The sequence below is a fragment of the Urocitellus parryii genome, chromosome 6 (assembly GCF_045843805.1).
Source record: "Urocitellus parryii isolate mUroPar1 chromosome 6, mUroPar1.hap1, whole genome shotgun sequence".
In the NCBI taxonomy this organism is placed as follows: Eukaryota; Metazoa; Chordata; class Mammalia; order Rodentia; family Sciuridae; genus Urocitellus; species Urocitellus parryii.
In genome coordinates, this window is record NC_135536.1 from 37,707,530 (window position 1) to 37,724,249 (window position 16,720).

General features: G+C 35.7%; 2 pseudogenes; both read left to right on the plus strand.

Annotated features, from left to right (window-relative positions):
• Positions 1 to 293: 293 nt before the first annotated feature.
• On the plus strand, positions 294 to 819 carry LOC144255433 (ferritin heavy chain pseudogene; annotated as a pseudogene).
• A 7,988-nt stretch (positions 820 to 8,807) lies between these two features.
• LOC144255491 (ragulator complex protein LAMTOR5 pseudogene) lies at positions 8,808 to 9,148 on the plus strand (annotated as a pseudogene).
• The last annotated feature ends 7,572 nt before the right edge of the window (positions 9,149 to 16,720 follow it).

Consider the following 16,720-nt stretch of genomic DNA (forward strand, 5'->3'; position numbering starts at 1 on the left):
AGCAGAACATCCAAGAAATATGGGATAGCATAAAAAGACCAAAATTTAAAATTATGGGGAAGAGGAAGGCATAGAGGTCCAAATCAAAGGAATGAGCAATCTGTTCAATGAAATAATATCAGAAGAGATATATTATTTCCTGCTTCAACAGTGCTTGGACAGAACCCGGCGCTCAACCACCACCCCGGCTGGCTGCTCGGGCCAGCAGTCCTTCATCCCCTCTTCTCAGCACCCTTGGACTGCCCAAGGCCTTGGCCGCTGCTCCAGTGCCGCACCTCTCCTCAGCCCCCACCATGACTACCATGTCCCCCTCGCAGGTGTATCAGAACTACCACCAGGACTCGGAGGCCGCCATCAACCACCAGATCAACCTGGATCTCTGCACCTCCTATGTCTGTCCATGTCTTACTACTTTGACCGTGATGATGTGGCTTTGAAGAGCTTTGCCACATATTTTCTTCACCAATCTTATGAGGAGAGGGAACATGCCGAGAAACTGATGAAGCTGCAGAACCAAGGAGGTGGCCGAATTTTCCTTCAGGATATCAAGAAGCCAGATCGTGATGACTGGGAGAGTGGGCTCAATGCAATGGAGTGTGCTTTGCACTTGGAGAAAAGTGTGAACAGTCACTTCTGGAACTGCACAAACTGGCCAATGACAAAAATGACCCCTACTTGTGTAACTTCATTGAGACTCATTACCTGAATGAGTAGGTGAAATCCATCAAAGAATTGAGTGTTCATGTAACCAACTTGTGCAAGATGGGAGCCCCAGAATTGGCATGGCATACCTTGGGAGAAAGTGATAACGAGAGCTAAACCTTAGGCTGATTTTCCCATAGCAGTGGAAGTGACTTCTCTGGTCACTAAGGCAGTGCATGCATGTTGAGGTTACCTTTACCTTTTCTATAAGTTGTACCAAAACATCCACTTATGTTCTTTAATTTGTACCATTCCTTCAAATAAAGAAATTTGGTACCCCTCCCCAAAAATAATAATGTCATAAAACTTTCTAGACATGAAGAATGAAACAGAAATCCATATCCAAGAAGCCTATAGGACACCGAATGTACAAAATCACAATAGATCCACACCAAGACACATTATAATAAAAATGACCAACATACAGAATAAGAATAGAATTTTAAAAGCCACAAGAGAAAGGAATCAGATTACATATAGGGGTAAACCAATTAGGATAACAGCAGATTTTTGAACACAGACCCTGAAAGCTAGAAGATACTGGAACAACATTTTTCAAGTTCTGAAAGATAATGGGTGCCAACCAAGCATCTTGTATCCAGCAAAATTAAGCTTCAAATTTGAAGATGAAATAAAAACCTTCCATGATAAACAAAAGTTAAAAAAATTATAGCTAGAAAAACAGCACTACAAAACATCCTTGACAAAATATTTCATGAAAAAGAAACAGAAAACAACAATGAAAACCAGCAGAGGGAAGTAGCAACTAAAGGAAAAACTAATCTAAGAGGAAAACCAAGTCAAATTAAAAAAGAAAAATGAACAAATATGGCTGGAAGCAAAAACAATGTCTCAATAGTAACCCTAAATGTTACTAGCTTAAACTCACCAATCTAAAGACATAAGCTAGCAGATTGGATTTAAAAAGATCCAACAATATGCTACCTCCTGGAGACTCATTTGCTAGGAAAAGACATACACAGACTGAAGGTGAAAGGTTGGGAAAAATCTACCACCCAATGGACTATGGAAGCAAGCAAGGGTTTCCATCCTCATATCAAATAAAGTAGACTTCAAGCCGAAGTTAATCAAAAGGGATAAATATAGACATTACATACTGCTCAAGGGAACCATACACCAACAAGACATAACAATCGTAAATATATATGCCACAAACAAAGGTGCAGCTTTGTTCATCAAATAAACTTTTCTCAAATTCTAGAGTCAAATTGAACACAACACAATAATCATGGGTGGGGACTTGAACACACCTCTCTAACCACTGGATAGATCATCCAAAAAAAGTTTAATAAAGAAACTATGGAGCTCAATAACACAATTAATAACTTAGACTTAACTGACATATATAAAATATTTGAGTCAGCATCAAGCAGATACACTTTCTTCTCAGCAGTACATGGATCCTTCTCTAAAATAGACCCTATACTATGTTACAAAGCAACTCTTAGCAAATACAAAAAAGTAGAGATAGTACCATGTATTTTATCAGATCATAATGGAATGAAATTGGAAATCAACAACAAAATAAAAAAGAAAAATTTATGCATCATATGGAGACTAAACAATATGCTACTGAATGAACAATGGGTTACAGAAGATATAAAGGAGGAGATTAAAAAATTCTGACAGGTAGATGAGAACACAGACACAACATTTTGAAATCTCTGGGATACTATGAAAGCAGTACTAAGAGGAAAATTCAGTGCATGGAGCTCATTCCTTAAAAGGAGAAAGAGTTAACAAATAAATGACCTCACACTACATCTCAAAGCCCTAGAAAAAGAAGAACAAATCAGCAGCAAAAGCAGTAGAAGGCAAGAAATAACTAAAATTAGAGCAGAAATCAATTAAATTGAAACAAAAGAAACAATGGAAAAAAATGACAAAACTAAAAGTTAGTTCTTTGAAAAAATAAATAAAATTGACAGACCCTTAGCCATGCTAATGAAGAGAAGGAGAGAGAGAACTCCAATTACCAGATACATGGCAAAAAAGGAGATATCACAACAGACACTACAGAAATACAGAAGATAATTAAAAATTATTTTGAAACATTATACTCCAAGAAAATAGAAGGCATTGAAGGCATCAACAAATTCCTTAAGTCATATGATCTGCCTAGATTGAGTCAGGAAGATATACACAACTTAAACAGACCAATATTGAGCAAGGAAATAGAAGAAGCCATCAAAAGTTTACCAATGAAGAAAAGCCCAGGACCAGATGGATACACAGCTGAGTTCTTTGAGACCTTTAAAAAAGAACTAATACCAATACTCTTCAATTTATTTCAGGAAATAGAAAAAGAAGGAGCACTTCCAAACTCATTCTATGAGGCCAACATCACCCTGATTCCAAAACCAGAAAAAGACACTTCAAAGAAAGAAAACTTCAGACCAATATCTCCAATGAACATAGATGCAAAAATTCTCAATAAAATTCTGGCAAATCGAATATAAAAATATATCAAAAAGATTGTGCAGCATGCTTAAATGGGATTCATCCCAGGGATGCAAGGATGGTTCAATATACGGAAATCAATAAATGTAATTCATCACATCAATAGACTTAAAGATAAGAATCATATGATCATCTCTATAGATGCATAAAAATCATTTGACAAAATACAGCACCCCTTTATGCTCAAGACACTAGAAAAACTAGGGATAACAGGAACATATCTCAACATCATAAAGGCTACCTACACTAAGCCTCAGGCCAACATCATTCTAAACGGAGAAAAATTGAAGGTATTCACTCTAAAATCTGGAACAAGACAGGGATGCCCTCTTTCACCACTTCTATTTAACATAGTTCTTGAAACACTGGCGAGAGCAATTAGACAGACAAAAGAAATTAAACGAATATGTATAGGAAAAAAAAGAACTTAAATTATCTCTATTTGCTGACAATATGATTCTCTACCTAGAAGACCCCAAAAATTCCACCAGCAACTTCTAGAACTAGTAAATGAATTCAGCAAAGTATCAGGATATAAAATCAACACCCATAAATCAAAGGCATTTCTGCATATCAGTGACAAATCCTCTGAGAAGGAAATGAGAAAACTACTCCATTCACAATGTCCTCAAAAAAAAAAAAAGATACTTGGGAATCAACTTAACAAAAGAGGTGAAAGAACTATACGATGAAAACTGCAGAACCCTAAAGAAAGAAATAAAAGAATATTTTAGAAAATGGAAGGATCTACTTTCTCTTGGATAGGCAGAATTAATATTATCAAAATGACCATACTACCAAAAGCACTATACAGATTTAATGGAATTCCAATCAAAATCTCAATGTCATTCCTCATAGAAATAGAAAAAGCAATCAAGAAATTCAACTGGAAAAATAAGAGACCCAGAATAGTTAAAGCAATCCTAAGCAGGAAGAGTGAAGCAGGTGGTATCACTACACCCGGCCTTAAACTATACTTCAGAGCAATAGTAACAAAAACATAATGGTATTGGCACCAAAACAGACTGGTAGACCAATGATACAGCATAGAGGACACAGAGACTAACCCACAAAATTACAATTATTTTATATTAGACAAAGGTGCCAAAAACATGCACTGGAGAAAAGATAGCATCTTCAACAAATGATGCTGGGAAAACTGGAAATCCATATGCAACAAAATAAAATTAAACCCCTATCTCTCACCATGCACAAAACTTAACTCAAAATGGATGAAGGACCTAGGAATTAAAACCAGAGACTCTGCATCTAATAGAAGAAAAATTAGGTCCTAATCGTCATCATGTGGAATTAGGCCCCAATTTCCTTAATAAGACTCCTATAGCGCAAAAATTAAAACCAAGAATCAATAAATGAGATGGAATCAAACTAAAAAGTTTCTTTTCAGAAAAAGAAACAGTCTGTGAGTGAACAGAGAGCCTACCTCTACATTCTGGGAGCAAATTTTTACCTCACACATCAATTAGAGCACTACTCTCTAAGGTATATAAAGAACTCAAAAAGCTAAACACCAAAAAAGACAAATAACCCAATTAACAAATGGGCTAAGGACCTGAACAGATACTTCTCAGAAGAGGATATACAATCAATTATTATACATATGAAAAAATTCTCATAAATTCTAGCAATCAGAAAAATGCAAATAAATACCACTCTAAGATATCATCTCACTCCAGTCAGGATGGCAGCTATTATGAAGACAAACAACAATAAGCATAGGAGAGGATGTGGGGAAAAAGATACCCTCATACATTGTTGGTGGGAATGCAAATTGGTGCAGCCAGTATCGAAAGCAGTATGGAGATTCCTTGGAAATCTGGGAATAGAACCACTTTTTGACCCAGCTATCCCTCTCCTCAGACTCTACACAAAGGACTTAAAAAGAGCATACTACAGGGACACAGCCACATCAATGTTTATAGCAGCACAATTAACAATAGCTAAACTGTGGAGCCAACCTAGATGTCTTTCAACAGGTGAATGGATAAAGAAAATGTAGTGTATATATCCAGTAGAATTTTACTCGACCTTCAAGAAGAATGAATGATGGCATTTGCTGGTAAATGGATGGAGCTGAAGAATATCATGCTAAGTGAAATAAGCCAAACCTAAAAGACCAAAACCAGAGTGTTTTCTCTGATATGTAGATGATAATTCATAATAAGTGTGTGTTGGGGGGAGCTAGGGAAGAAGAGAGTTATTTCCTATAAGGCAGAATGGAGTATAGGGAGGGGGCAGGTATGGCACTAGGAAGGATAGTAGAATGAACCAGACATTATTACCCTATGTGCATATAGGTCTACATGACCAATGAGATTTTACATTATGTACAATCAGAAGAATGAGAAGTTATACTGCAGTCATGTATGATGTGTTAAAGTGCATTCTTTGTCATATATAACTAATTAGAGCAAACGAAGAAAGAAAAAATGTGTATAATTTCAGTGACATTTCATGGTTTCAAAATGTGCAAACACAACCTCTCTGTAATTCCAAGTTTTTCATCAGCCCAGGACACTCTGTAGCCTGTCAGTCACTCCACTTTCCCCTTTACACTACCATCCTCCACACTGCCCTTGACAACCGCTACTCTTTCAGTCTCTATGGATTTGCATATTCTGGATATTTCATAGAATTGAAATCATGTATGTATCTGTTGGGCCTGGCTTCTTTCACTTAGAATATTGTGCTGAGATCCATCTAACCCACAGCATGTATTGGTATTTATTCTGTCCTATGACTATTGTGTTACACCACAATTTATTCATTCATCTCTTGATGAGCATTTATATTGTTTCTACATTCTGACTGTTATGGTTAATTCAGAGATAAACATTTGTTTACAAATTTCTGTTGCCCAATATGTTTTTATTTCTTTCTCTTGGATACATATCTAGGAATGGAATTTCTGGGTCATCTGGTAATCCAATGTTGAAATTCTTTAGGAATCAACACATTATCCACAGTGGCTGCACCATTTTACATTCCAACCCACAATGTATGAGGGTACCTATTTCTCCATGTGCTTGCCAACATCTACTTTTTTGTTATTGTTATTATACTTGTTGTAGTAGTGTGAAGTGGGGTGACACTTTGGTTTTGATTTGCATTTCCTTAACGACTAATAATGTTGTACCGCTTTTTGAGTGTTCATTTGCATATCTTCTTTGGAAAGATGTTAACTCAAACCCTATCCCCATTTCAAAAATTACATTGTTTGCTTTTCCATTGTTGAGTTATCAGAGTTCTTCATATGTCATGGATACCAAACTATTTTAAGATATGTGATTTTTAAGCATTTTCTCCCTTTCTGCTGGTTGTCTTTTCATTTTCTCAACACTGTCATTTAATACACAAGATTTTTGTGAAATCCAATATATTTATTTCATGGTTTGTTTGTTGTTTTGGTGTCAGACCCAAGAATCTATTGTCAAATCAGAAGGGCATGAAGATTTCCCTGAGAATTTCTTCTAAGAGTTTTATGTTTTTAAATATTACATAGGCTGTTGATCTATTTTGATTTGATTATGAAGCATGGAATGAGATGGAGGTCCACCATATTCTTTTGCCTGTGGTTGTCCATGTGTCCCAGTTCCATTTGTTGAAGATTGCTGAGGGCCATTACCAAGTAGGTATGACGCATCGTAATCCTTGCCAGTGTACCCCATGTTAAATGGACTTGCCTTGGAAATTTGCTGCGACCTTGCTTGTGTGTTTGAGAAAGGTGACCCTGCTCAATCACCAGGGTGGATCCAGGATTAGGGTGTATTCCTGCAGGAAGTATCTCCGTCCTTGGGTTTAGGGCGTGACAATAGGAGTTTTAGGGAAGTTGAGGTTGAAGATTATTGCTGCTGGGATTAGGATGTTCCTGCTGCTTGTTCCCGTTGAGTTCTCATGAGATTAAAATGGGATTTGGAAAAAAGCCTCGTGGAGTAGGATTTGGGATCGGATATTGGAATTGCCCCTGAACGTGTGTGGAGGCTGGTGTGAGATCGGGAATAAAGAATTGCTGTTTGAACCTACAAAGCTGTGTGGTGGCTCGTGATTCTGTGCCAAGCCGAGACATTGGCACTTGGCATTTGGCATTTGGTGGCCCGTACACGGGATGTCTGAAGCTTGAGGGTAAGTCAATTTGCTCCCTCCCGAAGGAGAGCAAAAAAATGGGTGACCATTTCAAAAAACAATGTGTTCTTGTTGTGATTTATTTTGTTTTTATTTCAAGTTCCCTGTTCCTAGAACTTTCTCAGGCAAACTGGGGAAAATGGTTGACTCAAGGTTTGAAGTTGTTCGCCTCCAAGGAAAAGAAATTGTTAGAGGAAGGAGGCACCCCAATGAGACCAAGAACAGCTAGGACATATGTTGATAGGATACAAAAATGTAGCCCATGGCTTTTTAGAGACGAGTTATTAAGTATATCAATGGGGCCATCATGGTATCCTGTATTTTTCTTCAATAAGAAAGAGATGGCTAGTTCTGTTTACTATACTTGTCTAAGATCTTGGTTTTTACAGACATCTGATTAATTTACAAAGCTAAAGTGTTAAAATATTAACCATTAAATATAAAATCAAGTACTCTTATTAAGTTCCATAAGGTAATATATTTAAACATTATGTGTGTTTTCATAAATTGGTGAATGGAAAAAGGTTTAATATTGCTTTGGTCTGTGTCTTTGCTGAAACAAGATTACTAAGTGTTAAGATTCTATCATGTGTAATTTATATACATAGAGTATAAGAAGTTTCAGTTGGGTTTCAATTACAGTATAATAGTACCTTAGAAAACATGAAAGTATTTCATCTTATTAAAGTGGAGTAATTTGTCTGAATCAGAAATTTTATAAGGGTTGTTTCAGAATGTGAAGTTATAAAAAGGGTTAATGGTTAAAAAAGAGATATAAATAAGATTCAAGATGTGGAAATATATTTTAATATAAAAGGTTAAAGGAAAAAGAAATGTTTCTAGATGAGATAATCTCTGTGTGGTAAAGTAAAAGTTGTCAAATGCCAAATGCAAAGTGCCAATGTCTTGGCTTGGCACAGAATCATGAGCCACCACACAGCTTTGTAGGTTCAAACAGCAATTCTTTATTCCCGATCTCACACCAGCCTCCACACACGTTCAGGGGCAATTCCAATATCCGATCCCAAATCCTACTCCACGAGGCTTTTTTCCAAATCCCATTTTAATCTCATGAGAACTCAACGGGAACAAGCAGCAGGAACATCCTAATCCCAGCAGCAATAATCTTCAACCTCAACTTCCCTAAAACTCCTATTGTCACGCCCTAAACCCAAGGACGGAGATACTTCCTGCAGGAATACACCCTAATCCTGGATCCACCCTGGTGATTGAGCAGGGTCACCTTTCTCAAACACACAAGCAAGGTCACAGCAAATTTCCAAGGCAAGTCCATTTAACATGGGGTACACTGGCAAGGATTACGATGCGTCATACCTACTTGGTAATGGCCCTCAGCAGAAGATATTATTCTTTCTTCACTGAATGGTGAAGACTTCCTTGACCACTTTTATTAAAAATCAATTGGCGGCTGAGGAATGGATGTGCTGCGGTGTCTTGCGCCGGGGTGGGCTTCTAGCTGGATGGAGGCGACTTTGGAACAGCCCTTGGAGGATCTGTCCATTGTTTGAGTCCTGTGCACAGATTCACAAGGACTTAATCTGGGCTGTCGTGGGACTCTGTCAGATGAACATGCTGGGGTTATATCTGTTCTTGCCCAACAAGCAGCTAAGCTAACCTCTGACCCCACTGATATTCCTGTGGTTTGCCTAGAATCAGATAATGGGAACATTATGATCCAAAAACATAATGGCATCACTGTGGCAGTGCACAAAATGGCCTCTTGATGTCTCTCATCAGTTTTCAAGCAGCCTGTCACAGGGATTCAATCCTACTATGTTAATCATCTTACAAAACTAGTTAAGTTGCACTGATTAAGCCATTCATTGAATATGCATTGGGTACTTTTCTATTTATTTTACATCGAGTTGCTTTTTAAGCAATGTATCAGGATATTAATAAGGATCATGTTTTGAAGCAGCATGTCCAGATCACTTTGTATATAAAATTTTGTTAGGTTAAATAAATCTGCTTGGAGGAAAAAAAATCAATTGGCTATAAACTGGTTATTTCTGAACTCTCAATTCCATTCCATTGGTTCATGTGTCTCTCTTTATGCCAGTACCACCATGTTTTGATTACTATAATTTGTAAGTTTTGAAGTTGAGAAATGGAAGTCCTTTAACTTTTTTCATTGTCAGTATGGTTTTTGCCTCTTGGGATTAATTTTTATTTTATTTTTTGTAGTTGTAGTTTGTAGATTGACAAAATGACTTTATTTTATTTGTTTATTTTTATGTGGTCCTGAGAATGAAACCCAGTGCCTCACACATGCTAGGCAAGTGCTCTGCCACTGAGCTACAGCCTTAGCGCTTTTTGGGGATTCTTGCAATTCCATTGCATTGTCTTTTCCATTTGAGAAAACAAAAAGCCACTGGAATTTTCATAGTGTATTGCCATTTACCAATATTGTCTTTCAGTCTGTGAACATAGATGTGTCTGTCCTTTTAATTAGATCTTCTTTGCTTTATTTCAGCAATGCGCTGTAGTTTTCAGTGTACATTTTTTTATTTATCTGGTGAAATTTAGTTTTAGGTGTTTTGTTCTTTTGTATGTTCTCATCAATAGAATTGTTTTCCTAATTTCCTTTTCCTATCATACACATTGCTGGTATATAGAAACACAACTAATCTTGCATCTTTCAAATTGCTGAATTCATTTACTAAACTATGTCTGTTTTTGGTTTGGATCTTTGATGTTTTCTTTATATATAGTCTTTTTAAAAACTTTTTAAAAATTTGTTCTAATTAGTTATACATGACAGCTGAATGCATTTCAATTCATTGTACACAAATAGAGCATAGTTTTTCATTTCTCTGATTGTACACATGTAGAGTTGCACCATTTGTGCAATTGTATGTGTACTTAGGGTAATAGGTCTCCTTCTACCATCTTTCCTGCACTATACCCCCTCTCCTCCCAATCCTCTTCTTTGCCCAGTCCAAAGTTTCTCCATTCTTCCCAATTCCCCCCCATTATGGATCAGCATCCAATTATCAGAGAAAACATTTGGCCTTTGGTTTTTTTGAGATTGACTTATTTCGCTTAGCATGATATTCTCCATCCATTTACCTGCAAATAACTTTATTCCGTTTTAATGCTGAGTAATAATTCATTATGTATATATACTACATTATCTTTATCCATTCTTCTATTGGTGGGCATCTAGGTTGGTTCTACAGTTTAGCTGTTGGGAATTCACCTGCTATAAACTTTGATGTGGCTGTGTCACTATAGTATGCTCATTTTAAATCCTTTGGGTATAGACCAAGGAGTATAGACCAAGGGTATAGACCAAGCTGGGTCAAATGGTGGTTCCATTCCAAGTTTTCTAATGAATCTCCATACTGCTTTCTGGATGGTTACACCAAGTTGCAGTCCCACCAGAAATGTATGAGTGTACCTTTCCCCTCACATCCTTATCAACACTTATCATTGCTTGTATTTTTTCTTTTTTTTAAATTTATTTTATTTTTTTAGATACACGACAGTGGGATGTATTACAATTTTTATTACACTGCAGATCACAATTTTTCATATCTTTGCATGAAGTATGTTCATGCCAATTCATGTCTTTATACATGCACTTTGTTTTTTTCATTACAATTCTTATTACACATATATACCACAATTTTTCATATCTCTGTTTGTATATAAAGTAGGTTTACACCTAATTTGTCTTCATACATGTACTTTGGATAGTGATGTCCATCACATTCAACCATCCTTGTTCAGCACCTACCTCTTTCTTTACCCTTCCTCCCCTCTTCCCTATCTAGAATTCATCTATTCCCATGTTCCCCATCCCTACTCCACTATGAGTCAGCTTCCTTATATCAGAGAAAACATTAAGTATTTGTTTTTTTGGAATTGGCTAACTTCACTTAGCATTATCTTTTCCAACACCATCCATTTACCTGCAAATGCCATGATTTTATTCTCTTTTACTGCTGAGTAAAATTCCATTGTATATATATATATGCAACATTTTTTTATCCATTCATCCAATGAAGGACATATAGGTTGGCTCCACAGTTTAGCTATTATGAATTGTGCTGCTATAAACATTGATGTGACTGTGTCCCTGTACTATGCTGTTTCTAAGTCCTTTGTGTAGAGTTGGAGGAGAGGGATAGCTGGGTCAAATGGTGGGTCCATTTCCAGATTTCCAAGGAATCTCCATACTGCTTTTGATATTGGCTGCACCAATTTGCATTCCCACCAGCAATGTATGAATGTACCTTTTTCCCCACATCCTTGCCAATACTTATTGTTGTTTGTATTCTTGATAACTACCATCTGTCTGGAGTGAGATGAAATCGTGATTTTGATTTACATTTCTCTAATTATTAGAAATGTTGAACATTTTTTCATATATCTGTTGGTCACTTGCACAGGTTTGTGAAGTGTCTGTTCAATTTCTTAGCCCATTTATTGATTGGTTTATTATGTGTGTGTGTCTGTGTGTGTGTGTGTGTGTGTGTGTGTGTGTGTGTGTTAAGCTTTTTGAGTTCTTTATATATCCTGGAGATTAGTGCTCTATCTGATTTGCATGTGGTTAAGATATTCTTCCACTCCTTAGGCTCTCTTTTCACCTCATTGTTTCTTTTGCTGAGAAGAAGCTTTTTAGTTTGAATCCATCTATTTATTGATTCTTTATTTTATTTTTTGCACTTTAGGAGTCTTGTTAAGGAAGTCAGTACCTAATCTAACAAGATGAAGATTGGGGCCTGCTTTTTCTTCTGTTAGACGCAGGGTCTCTGGTCTAATTCCTAGGTCCTTGATCCACATGCAGTTGAGTCTTATGCATGGTGAGAGATAAGGATTTTTATTTTGGTGCATATGGATCTCCAGTTTTCCAAACACCATATGTTTTTTCCAATGTACGTTTTGGCACCTTTGTCTAGTATGGCATAACTGTATTTATATGGCTTTGTCTCTGTGTCTTCTATTCTGTACCATTGGTCTACATGTCTATTTTGTGCCATTAGTATCCGTTTTTGTTATTATAGCTTTGTAGTATAGGTTAAGTTCTGGTATTGTGATGCCTTCTGCTTCACTCTTCTTGCTAAGAATTGCTTTAGCTGTTTAGGGTCTCTCATTTTTCCAGATGAATTTCATGATTGCCTTTCTATTTCTATAAGGCATGTCATTGGTATTTTAATTGGAATTGCACTGAATCTGTATAGTTCTTTTGGTAGTATGGCCATTTTGACAATATGAATTCTGCCTATCCAAGAACATGGGAGATCTTTCCATCTTCTAAGGTCTTCTTTAATTTCTTTCTTTAGTGTTCTGTAGTATTCATTGTAGATGTCTTTCACCTCGTTTGTTAAATTGATTCCCAAGTATTTTTTTTTGAGGCTATTATGAATGGGGTAGTTTTCCTAATTTCTCTTTCAGAGACTTTATTATTGATATATGGAAATGCATTTGATTTGTGGGTATTGATTTCATATCTTTCTATTTGCTGAATTAATTTACTAGTTCTAGAAATTTTCTGATGGAATTTTTTGGGTCTTCTAGTTATAGAATCATATCATTGGTAAATAGTGCTAATTTGAGTTCTTCTTTTTCCTATCTGTTTCCCTTTCATTTCTTTCATCTGTCTAATTGCTCTGGCTAGAGGTTTGAGGATTATGTAGAAGTGGTCAAAGGGGATTATGTAATGGAAGTGGTGAAAGAGGGCATCCCTGTCTTGTTCCAGTTTTTAGAGGGAATGCTTACTTTTTTTCCATTTAGAATGTTTTTGGGTTTGGGTTTAGCATAGATAGCTTTTACAATGTTGAGGTAAGTTCCTACTGTGCCTGTTTTTTCTAGTGTTTTATATGTACATCTTGTGGTAAAGCTAGGGGGAAGCTTTCAGTCTTTCAACACTGTGTATGATGATAGCTTTGAGTTTTTGATGAACATCCTTCATTATGTTAAGGAATTTCTCTTTTTCCTAGTTTGTTGAATTTTGTAAATAATGAAGGAGTTTTGAATTTTTTCTAATGTGTTTTTCTGCATCTGTTTTGATGATTGTATGGCCTTTCTTCTACATTGTGTCAATATAGTGTGTCATCTTGATTAATTCCTTATGTTGAACCACACCCTGCTTTCCTGGAACAAATCTCACTTAGTCATGGATGTGTGATCCTTTTATTGTGCAGTAAGTTTTGATTTACTATATTTTGTTAGGATTTGTGCATGTATATTCATAAAGAATATTGGTGTATGATTTTCTTTTCTTTGGACATAATTACTTGACTTTTGTATCTGTGTTTTGGTCTCTTTGAATGTCAGGAAATGTTACCTCCTCTTCAATTTTTTTTTCAATATTTTTTTTAAATTTGCATTTGGACACAATACTTTTATTTATTTATTTTTATGTGGTGCTGAGGATCAAACCCAGGTCCTTGCACGTGCAAGGCAAGCGCTCTTCTGCTGAGCCACTACCCCAGCCCCTATTAGATTTTTTTTAAAGAAGAATTTGGTGACATTCTTAGGTAAATGTTTGGTAGAAATTGCCAGTGATGCTCTCTGGTCCTGAGGTTTTCTTTATTGGAAATTTTTAAATTATTGACTCAAACTCTTTTGTGGTTATAGGTCTAGTCACTTTTCTTATTTTTCTTGAATCAGTTGTGATGATTTCTGGATTTCTAGGAGTTTGTCCATTACATGTAAATTATCTAGTTTTACTGAGTTCAATTGTTCTTTTATAATCTATTTCATGGTTAGAAGTCTGTACTTTCAATTCTGCCTTTTGTAATATAAATATTTTGTTCTGAGTTGATCTAGCTAAAAGCTTGTCAATTTTGTTATCTTTTGAAAGAAACCACTTGTGATTTTGTTTCTTTCCATTTGGCTGATTTCTTTTAATCTTTATAATTTTCTTTCTTTGGCTGGGTTGAGTTATTTATTCGATTTTTTATTAGTTCTTTTTTTTGATAATAACAAAGTGACAATTATATAATAATTATAATTATGTTGGTACCCAACATTAGACCCTCTGTAAAATACATGTAAAAAGTAGAGAAAGATTGCAATACAGTACTAGTAGAGTACTTCAGTACCACAAGTTGACCATGGACAGATTATCTAGATAGAAAACTAATAAGGAAACATTAGACTTGAACTACAATTTTGAAGAAATGGGTCCAGGCATGAAGTATACATTTAAAATGCCAGCTACATGGGAGATAATGGGAGGAGGATGGTGAGCTTGACAAGTCTAGGTAGCTTAGATTCTGTCTCAGAAAAATAAAAAAAAATCACCTGCCTCATATACCACATGGACCTAACACACTTATGGAACATTTCAAAATGCAGCAGATGAGTACACATTATTCTCAAGTGTACATAGAACATTCTCCTGGGTAGTATGAGATCATACCAAATATCTATTCTATACACAATAGTATGAAACTAAAAATTAATAATGGAAGAAATTTTGAAAAATACACAAGTAGTTGAATATTAAACAACATGATCCCAACCAATGGATCAATGAGAAATTTAAAATAAATAGTGTCATTAGACAAAAATCAAACTGCAGCATAACAAAAATTATTGCATACATGAAAAACAGTACTAATAAAAAAGCTCATAGCAATAAATGCAAACATCAAAAGGAAGAAGTTCTTCCAGTTGTAAAGTTATGATGTTGAGTTGAGATCTTTCATTTTATGTAAATGTTTCCAGTTATATATTTCCCTCTGAGCACTGATTTGTCTGTATCCTATCCATTTTGTTATGTTTTATTTCCTTTCATCTCAAAGAGTTTTTTAATTTCTCTTGTGATTTCTTCTTTGACCCATTGATTATTTAAGTGGCTATTTCAGTTTCCAAGTTTGTGAACTTTTATTTTCCTTCTGTTATTGATTTCTAGCTTTCTTCTATTTTGACTAGAGAAAGGAATTTGAATTATTTCAATATTTTTTGAACACACTGAAAATTGGTTTATGGCATAATGCATTGTTTATTCTGAAGAACGTTTTATATGCACTTGAGAGAGATGTGCATTATTTTGCTATCAGAGAGTCTGGATGATTTATGTGTTGTTCAAGAATTCTGTGTCCTGTTGAACTTCTGTCTAGATGTTATATCCACTATTACAGCAAGGTATTGAAGCTCCCAAGGATTTTTATGGAACTGTTAATTTCTCCCTTCTGCTCTGCCAATGTTTGCTTCATCTTTCTGGAGAGCTGATGTTGGGTGCCTATATTTCTGTGAAGGTTACACTATATTGTCTTCTTGAGATATTGATTTTTATTCAATATGCAATGTACTTTGTGTCTTTTAATATGATTTATTTTACAGTCTATTTTGTCTGATGTTAACATAGCCACCCCAGGTCTCTTTAGATTACTTTTGCATGGAATATCTTCCCCTGTTCTTTCATTTTCACCCTTGTTATATAGTAGCATCTAAGGTAAGTCTCAAAAGCAGCTTATAGTTAGATCACAGTTTTAATCCATTTTTTCAGTTCCTGACATAATTGGTATAAGTGTAGTCCACTTACACTGAAGTGATTATTGATAACAATAAACATTTTTCTGTCATTTTGCTGTTTTTTATGTCGTATATTTTTTGCTCCTCAATTCATCCAATATTGCTGTCTTTTATGGTGGATTTTTTCTAAAGTTCCATTTTGAATGATTTGTTTACTTTTCTGAGTATATTTTTAAGTTATTTTCTTAATGATCACTATATAATATACAGTGAATATCCTACAAGTATACTGATGTTGCTTGAATTAATATCAATGTAGCTTCAACAACACAACTTAACTCTGCTCCTATCCAGATCCATACTGCTCTTTGTTATCATCACAAACTATGTCCTGGTATACTGTGTGCCAATTAACATTATTTTATGCATTTTTCTTTTAAATAATTTAGGAGAAAAAGAGGATCCTGAGACTAAAAAATACAACAATACTAGCTTTCATATTTATCCATATAGTTAACTTTACCAGAGAGATTTTCATTTGACATTTGAATCCACCCACTTGTGCCTCTGGGTGGTTTCTACTACTAGAGGAAGGTGCTGTGAAATCCTGTCACTGAGCAACTGCAGGAGGGCGCAGAGACTTTCTCTCTAGGGAGGTTTCTGAGGAGAAAGCAGCTCATCTCATGCCTGGAGATGCTGGGAAGCCACCCCGGGCTGAGTGATAGAGACACTTAAGGTCCCTTTCTGGCATGGTGGTGGGGGGACCTGGGCTTGGTGTGAACATCTTCGGACACACCTTTCCTGGACATTCCTTTCTTTTTCCTCTTCCTGAGGATGATAAAGGCCTACAACAATGATTTTTAAAGTTATTTTAAACCACAAAACCTTTTCCTCAAAGGAGATGTAACTCCTAAATTGAATATGTAGGCACATGACCAAGTCA